The sequence below is a fragment of the Phalangium opilio genome, unplaced genomic scaffold, assembly GCF_054372755.1.
Source record: "Phalangium opilio isolate 3A_F unplaced genomic scaffold, DU_Popi_V2 ptg000094l_1, whole genome shotgun sequence".
Lineage (NCBI taxonomy): Eukaryota > Metazoa > Arthropoda > Arachnida > Opiliones > Phalangiidae > Phalangium > Phalangium opilio.
In genome coordinates, this window is record NW_028324199.1 from 2,845,317 (window position 1) to 2,854,117 (window position 8,801).

At 39.9% G+C, this 8,801-nt stretch overlaps 2 non-coding genes across 2 annotated transcripts; both read left to right on the forward strand.

Annotated features, from left to right (window-relative positions):
- Nucleotides 1-6,501: 6,501 nt before the first annotated feature.
- On the forward strand, nt 6,502-6,573 carry TRNAI-AAU (transfer RNA isoleucine (anticodon AAU)). The gene has a single exon. It is a non-coding gene; the product is annotated as a tRNA-Ile (tRNA).
- Nucleotides 6,574-7,843: 1,270 nt separating this feature from the next.
- Nucleotides 7,844-7,915, forward strand: TRNAI-AAU (transfer RNA isoleucine (anticodon AAU)). The gene has a single exon. It is a non-coding gene; the product is annotated as a tRNA-Ile (tRNA).
- Nucleotides 7,916-8,801: the final 886 nt, after the last annotated feature.

Sequence of the window (8,801 nt, forward strand, 5' to 3'; positions counted from 1 at the left end):
TACCGGGACCAATTTGTCTCGAGACCAAAATGTCCAGAGACCCATTCGCCCCAAGACCCTATTGTCCCGTGACCCAATTGTCCTGCGACCAATTTGTCCCTAGACCAATTTGTTACGGGACCCATTTGTCCCAAGACCAAATTGTCGCGTACCGAAATTAACTTTCTAACGGGGCTAGCCTGGTTTCTCTGACCCAAAATGCGTAAAATGCACCGTTTTCTTGGCGGCTAGCACGGAATTAGTTTTCGTTTCTTCCCCAGTTTTTTACAGAAAGCAGTAGCCAATAGGAAGCGACGATTGCGTGACGTCATAGACGTAGTTTTGGTCAGGTTTATTCCAATACCATGTTTTTTTTAACTAAAGGCTTTTGTGTTGTTAAATAAAATTGCTAAAAATGTATAGACTCGAAGACGTTATTGAAGACGTTTGGCGTAAACGTTGTTTATATAATAAAATTGAACATATTTATAAAGAAAATAAACTTAAACCACATCATGGGTGCATTTTAACATGAATGGTAACTAAGGAGCTCGCACTCTTTCAGTGAAAACGGTTTGCCGCCCTTTTTTTAAGGAATATTCCGATTAATTAGGCGGAATTCTACCTATGGTTCCGTGAAACTTTGGTCGGTGAAAACAAGCCTTTACTGTCCTTTCTCTTAACCCACCATAGAGAGACCAAAAAGGGGAGAAATTTTGTTTACGTTGCTACGACAACAGATTTGCTATGACAACGGATGGCAGCAAGTAGCAACGTGGAGTAAAAATTCGTAAAACAAACTAACTGTAAGTTTTAAAACCTAGGCGGGAACACATTTTTTCCCTATTTTTGGAAGAGAATTTAGACCATAAGGGTTCGAATCCATCATAGTAGTCTGTCAAAATTCAAATAACTTCCGATAAATTGGAATAAGTCGCATGAATTTTATCGATTTTTTGCTTTCATATATAGTGTTTAACTGTCGGCGTTCCAACTTTAGACACTGTTAGTTCTTAACTCTATAATAATATATATATGTAATAAAATAATGCTGCGAGGAATTAGTGAACATTTATCCTCAAAATTTATTTTGAATACACCCAGCTTTTACTGATGTATCCATATAACATTTTTGAAGGTAAACTTTCTACCAATCAAAATTTAATTATGTAAAACATTCATTGTTCAATATAGAGTCGAAGTTATTCCATATCATTCTTTATAAAACCGATAGTCATAGAAATAAATAAGTTGGAAATTCTTTACATTACATTCTAGTAGTCAACCAACCAATAATAAACTGCCAACCCCAATCATAAACGTGAAGAAATGAATGAGTAAACTAGTGTAATTTTAAAATGCTTAAAAGGGCTCAGGTGTAGTAGTTCCAATTTTAGGCGTACTATGGTTCTATAAAAGTAATGCAATGGTCAAATTTTTACGCACAATTTGTATATACTGGACAGTTATTATTTCACCAGAATTATTTGCAAAGAAATTATGCTGTGAAACAAGCATTGAGCCGTTTTATTATAAACGAATTAAGAATTGATTGCTTAGTTAGATTTTATGATGGAGCAAATTTAACGAGGTACTTTTCATGCAATATTTTAAATTGAATGCAATATTGAGGTATAGTTGCCAATAAAAAATTAAAGCATTTGAAGCACTAACCTTTCATGACTCTCAGCAGTGGTTTCCTGAAGTGGCACAGCTACAGTGCAAAGAGTTAGAGCAATCATGAAGAAATTAATTTTTCTTTATTTCGTTACGCTATGAAAACTATGGCTGAGACTACATTTCTACTACACTCTTTGATAATTGTATATGAATAATATATTTAACATGAAATTTAAGGCGCAGAAGTGCGGTTGGACTTCAACTGCGTACTGCTCTCTTTCGTTACTAAAATCGACTATATATAGGGTTTAGTTTAAACATAGAGCCGTTTAATATGAGTACAACGTTACAATAAACGTATTCGCGCATGTAGTTATACAGAGTTATCGATATTTTGCTTTGACATTTAAGTTATTACAAGTATTTTTAGATTTTGTTCTCGCTATTCTCTACAGTAAAGGTCTGTCCAGACCGACACATTTTGCGGATTCACATCTTCGCTTTCCTTGTTTGGAAGATCACGCTACTGTCCACACTGCATTTTCGCTACCTTGCGTCCTGACATCGCGAAGATGCAAAATTCTTGCCACTAGGCCAAGAATTTTGCTCCTTCGCAAGAAAAGAAATAATCACAGACGAGAAGATGGGTGGGTTGTTGACGGTGCGGATTAGTTTGGTTTTTGTCACTTTTTCACAACGGCGGAAACAGTGTGCATCTCAGTCATGTTACTATTAATAATCATGGAGAATGTAGATGATTGCTCAAATTTCATTGGCTCTCAGAATATGAAATGCAAAATATTTCCATGCATATGAACAGTAGGGCAAACTTTTTTCATAATATGCTGCAAAGATGCAAATAGGCGAAGGCGAGAACATGCGAGCACGAGCTCAATGTGGACAAAGCTTAAGTTTCAAACAAATTATTCTTCGGGCTTGATTAATCTGGGAATATTTTCCTCTATTGCGTGCAACCAAATGGTTATTCGCGCTTGCTTAATCTAGATATTTTCCTCTGTTTTATTACAAACGGACACGTTTCTCTTAAGGCCTGTCCAGACTGACACATTTTGCGAGTTCGCATCTTCGCTTTGCTTGTTTGCAAGATCGCGCTACTGTCCACATTGGGTTTTCGCTACTTTGCGTCCTCACCTCGCGAAGATACAAATTTCTTGCGACTAGGCCAAGAATTTCGCGCCTTCGCGAGAAAAGCACCACTCACAGGTGAGAGGAAGGCTGGGGCGATTAGTTTCGTTTTTCTCTTTGGACAACGTTGATGGAGAGGGGCAGATGGCGCAATGATTTCTCAAACTTTATTGGCTCTCAGAATGGGAAAAGCAAAATTTTTGCGTGTATCAGAACAGAAGTGCAAATGTTTTTCGTGATCTGTTGCGAAGATGCGAATAGACGAAGGCCAGAACACGCGAGCGCGAGTTCAATGTGGACAAAGATTTATGTAAAGGCGGGTGCCCACTGAGGTCGCTCGAAATTTCGCGTTCGCTTAAAACGCGTGAACACGGATGTATTTCAAACGTTTCACGCGACAACCATTGACATCGGAATTTTGCTTCCCTCTGGAGTCGCGTGAAAAAAGTGTTCTTTAAGTTTTGAATGAAAAAAAAACAAGAAAAACTAATGGTCAAAATGGGTTAGAGAAATTTTTCTGAACAGAAGCCAACAAGGGGACTTTCATAATTTTGTAAGTGGATCTCAAGATTTCGGATCACAGGAGTAGATTTTGCAAAGGCTTAAGCCGAGAAGGTCATCCTATTCAATGGCTCATAATGATTACGTTATTTCATTTATTGCAAACCTTTAAGATTATTCTGAAAATGGTTGGACCAAAACTGGAAAAAGATGGCCCTGGCCAGATTATGGTTTTGCGGCGGCCTCTAGCAGTAAAACTGTTACTACTCCGTCAATTTTATTTTGCATTATGCTTTTTGTATTTAACAAATTTCCTTCCGATTATGGAAAAATTTATTTAGTATGATTTTGGTTTAAATAGTGAATATTTTGACCTTAAAATAAAACTAATGGATCGGACATTCATTAATCGTGCCAAGGCAATTCAGAATGGAGCTGAAATTAAAGATATGTTAGATATGTATCCAGCACTTCAAAATGCTCGGCAGGTATATTTTGCCTTATGAATAATTTAAAGCTATAGGTCTCATTACATAATATTACTTCAGATCGACCTGGAATTCCAGCGAATTTCAAAGTGCGCGAATGGCGCTGAAGAAAGTATTTCAAAAGGTCTTCTCATGTATGCTGAGAAGATTTGGGCCTTAGCTTCTAATAAGATTAAGACGAAAGAAGTTCAGATTGAAATTATGAATGCATGCAGAGTACAAGACACAGAGAAAGGGAAAAAGGGTAAATATACTACAAATATTAGTTCAACTGCATTGTTTTCTCATGGAAAATTTCTTTTGAAAACTATCAGATAACTAAGCTTATGCGTTTTTTTTCAGATACAAGACGAATTGGAGCTTTGCTCCTTATTCCGAGTCTAGTAAATGAAAATTACAAAAACATTTTTTTTGTGCTGAGCAAGTAGGTTGTATGTATGTTTGATGAGCGCTTCTTTTGGAATGTCTGTAAATATCTCCAATTTGTAAAGATTTCCAGACCCTCCGCCAGTGGCGCTTATCAAATAAAATGCTAAATTCTTACTATAAATTTATATATAAAATTATAATTATTATCATTATTATTGCTTTTGGAGTTACATTGTTTGGATTTACTTTAATTTCATCTTATATCTCTAGGACATTGGATCGATGCAGGTTGGCCCCATGATTGTCTATAGTGGAAGCCGTATAATAACCAGAAAAAATTTGTCTTTATACGTTGACAAAGTAAAGATTGTAGAGTGTTGCGATTTGTTTTCAGCTATAGTACTTTACTTTTCCAGCTTTTGGATTTTTCACATCCCGTATAATGCGAATACTTTAGCTAAAACTCTTTCTGTTATAGAGAATTTATTCATAGGAATCACCCATACCACTTTGTTAAAACCAACCAGAGTTGGTTGAGGCTATTTGTAAAGAATAACTTTTGAGATTATTAATGAGATAAACTATATGGCGTGCAAAGATAAAATCTGGAAATGTATTTTCAATATCAATGCTTTAATATCTCTCTATAAAATAAAAGAAACAATTCTATACCATGAAATGTTTTCGAATTAATTTCTATTAGCTCTACCCCAATTGCTGCCAATGGGGTAAAAAAGCGGCTTAAAATGGGCTAAAAAAGCGACTTGAAATGGGGTAACAAAGCGGCTTGAAATGGGGTAACAAAGCGGCTTGAAATGGGGTAACAAAGCGGCTTGAAATTGGGTAACAAAGTGGCTTGAAATGGCGTAACAAAGGGACTTGAAATGGGGAAACAAAGGGACTTGAAGCGATGGTGTTGTAAGCAGAGTGGCGCAGTGGAAGCCTGCTGGGTCCATAACCCAGAGGTCCGTGGACCGAAACCACGCTCTGCTAGATTAATGCAAAATAGCCCTTGCTATTTTGATATGAGTTAGTTTAATCATACAATGATCATATAAGCAGAGTGGCACAGTGGAAGCCTGCTGGGTCCATAACCCAGAGGTCCGTGGACCGAAACCACGTTCTGCTAAATTAATGCAAAATAGCTCTTGCTATTTTTTATATGTTTGTTCATACAGTGGTGTGTAAACAGTGTGGTCAGGTGGAAGCGTGCTGGGCCCATAACCCAGGGGTCCGTGGATCGAAACCACGCTCTGCTAAATTAATGCAAAATAGCCCTTGCTATTTTGATATGAGTTAGTTTAATCATACAATGATCATGTAAGCAGAGGGGCGCAGTGGATACGTGCTGGGTCCATAACCCAGAGGCCCGTGGATCGAAACCACGCTCTGCTAAATTAATGCAAAATAGCCCTTGCTATTTTGATATCAGTTAGTTTATTCATACAATGATCATGTAAGCAGAGTGGCGCAGTGGAAGCGTGCTGGGCCCATAACCCAGAGGTCCGTGGATCGAAACCACGCTCTGCTAAATTAATGCAAAATATCCCTTGCTGTTTTGATATCACTTAGTTTATTCATACAATGATCATGCAAGCAGAGTGGCGCAGTGGAAGCCTGCTGGGTCCATAACCCAGAGGTCCTTGGCCGAAACCACGCTCTGCTAAATTAATGCAAAATAGCCCTTGCTATTTTGATATCAGTTAGTTTATTCATACAAGGATCATGTAAGCAGAGTGGCGCAGTGGAAGCGTGCTGGGCCCATAACCCAGGGGTCCGTGGATCGAAACCACGCTCTGCTAAATTAATGCAAAATAGCCCTTGCTGTTTTGATATCACTTAGTTTATTCATACAATGATCATGCAAGCAGAGTGGCGCAGTGGAAGCCTGCTGGGCCCATAACCCAGAGGTCCTGGGCCGAAACCACGCTCTGCTAAATTAATGCAAAATAGCCCTTGCTATTTTGATATCAGTTAGTTTATTCATACAAGGATCATGTAAGCAGAGTGGCGCAGTGGAAGCGTGCTGGGCCCATAACCCAGAGGTCCGAGGATCAAAACCACGCTGTGCTAGCTTAATGCGAAATGGCCCTTTCTATTTTTATATTAGTTTTTTCATACAGTGTTGTGTAAACAGTGTGGTCAGGTGGAAGCGTGCTGGGCCCATAACCCAGGGGTCCGTGGATCGAAACCACGCTCTGCTAAATTAATGCAAAATAGCCCTTGCTATTTTTTATATGTTTGTTCATACAGTGGTGTGTAAACAGTGTGGTCAGGTGGAAGCGTGCTGGGCCCATAACCCAGAGGTCCGTGGACCGAAACAAAGCTCTGCTAAATTAAAGCAAAATAGCCCTTGCTATTTTGATATAAGTTAGTTTATTCATACAATGATCATGTAAGCAGAGTAGCGCAGTGGAAGCGTGCTGGGCCAATAACCCAGAGGTCCGTGGATCGAAACCACGGTCTGCTAAATTAATGCAAAATATCCTTTGCTATTTTGATATCAGTTAGTTTATTCATACAATGATCATGTAAGCAGAGTGGCACAGTGGAAGCCTGCTGGGTCCATAACCCAGAGGTCCGTGGACCGAAACCACGTTCTGCTAAATTAATGCAAAATAGCTCTTGCTATTTTTTATATGTTTGTTCATACAGTGGTGTGTAAACAGTGTGGTCAGGTGGAAGCGTGCTGGGCCCATAACCCAGGGGTCCGTGGATCGAAACCACGCTCTGCTAAATTAATGCAAAATAGCCCTTGCTATTTTGATATCAGTTAGTTTATTCATACAAGGATCATGTAAGCAGAGTGGCGCAGTGGAAGCGTGCTGGGCCCATAACCCAGAGGTCCGAGGATCAAAACCACGCTGTGCTAGCTTATTGCGAAATAGCCCTTTCTATTTTTATATTAGTTTGTTCATACAGTGTTGTGTAAACAGTGTGGTCAGGTGGAAGCGTGCTGGGCCCATAACCCAGGGGTCCGTGGATCGAAACCACGCTCTGCTAAATTAATGCAAAATAGCCCTTGCTATTTTGATATCAGTTAGTTTAATCATACAATGATCATGTAAGCAGAGGGGCGCAGTGGATACGTGCTGGGCCCATAACCCAGAGGTCCGTGGATCGAAACCACGCTCTGCTAAATTAATGCAAAATATCCCTTGCTATTTTGATATCAGTTAGTTTATTCATACAATGATCATGTAAGCAGAGTGGCGCAGTGGAAGCGTGCTGGGCCCATAACCCAGAGGACCGTGAGCCGAAACCACGCTCTGCTAAATTAATGCAAAATAGCCCTTGCTGTTTTGATATCACTTAGTTTATTCATACAATGATCATGCAAGCAGAGTGGCGCAGTGGAAGCCTGCTGGGTCCATAACCCAGAGGTCCTGGGACGAAACCACGCTCTGCTAAATTAATGCAAAATAGCCCTTGCTATTTTGATATCAGTTAGTTTATTCATACAAGGATCATGTAAGCAGAGTGGCGCAGTGGAAGCCTTCTGGGTCCATAACCCAGAGGTCCGTGGACCAAAACCACGCTCTGCTAAATTAATGCAAAATAGCCCTTGCTATTTTTTATATGTTTGTTCATACAGTGGTGTGTAAACAGTGTGGTCAGGTGGAAGCGTGCTGGGCCCATAACCCAGAGGTCCGTGGACCGAAACAAAGCTCTGCTAAATTAAAGCAAAATAGCCCTTGCTATTTTGATATAAGTTAGTTTATTCATACAATGATCATGTAAGCAGAGTAGCGCAGTGGAAGCGTGCTGGGCCAATAACCCAGAGGTCCGTGGATCGAAACCACGCTCTGCTAAATTAATGCAAAAGAACCGTTGCTATTTTTATATCAGTTTGTTCATACAGTGGTGTGTAAACAGTGTGGTCAGGTGGAAGCGTGCTAGGCCCATAACCCAGAGGTTTAAGGATCGAAACCACGCTCTGCTAAATTAATGCAAAATAGCACTTGCTATTTTGATATATGTTAGTTTTTTCATACAATGATCATATAAGCAGAGTGGCACAGTGGAAGCCTGCTGGTCCATTCGCTTTTATACTTTAATTTTCTTACTAATTTTTTTATTCCTGACCAATTGGCAACGGAATAAATAGAGCTAATTTTTTACCTAAAAAGTAAGCGATAAAAAATTAGTAAGAAAATTAAAGTATAAAAGCGAATGAAACCCATGAGAGATCACAGTTCAATCTTGGAATCCTAACGCGAAAAATGGGCGATCGAATTGAAGTTAGGCGTCAGATAGTAGAGTTGCATCAACAAGGATTTTCAAATAGATTAATTGCAAGGCAGTTGAACGTTTCTCGCGCTGCAGTAGCTACGTAGGTAGATAGATTCCGCAACAATGAGTTTAATGGTGGGGCGGACTTGGAACGAGCCGGAAGACCTAAGGTTTTGTCTGCCAGAGATTCTCGACGTCTAGTTTGACCCAGTAGAGCGCAACCATTTCTGACAGCCAGAGGCCTGCGAACGGAACTAGAACTCCAAGCGTCCTTACCAACTGTGAGAAGGGAGTTGATCAGGCATGACCTTCACGGACGCATTGCCTGCAAGAAAGAGAAGTTTAGCGCAGAAAACCGACGAGGGAGACTAGAATTTGCACGAGACCATTTAAACTGGACGCCCGAGCAGTGGGCGCGAGTGATATTCACGGACGAAAAAAGCTTCGTTGTCGGGCACAATGGCC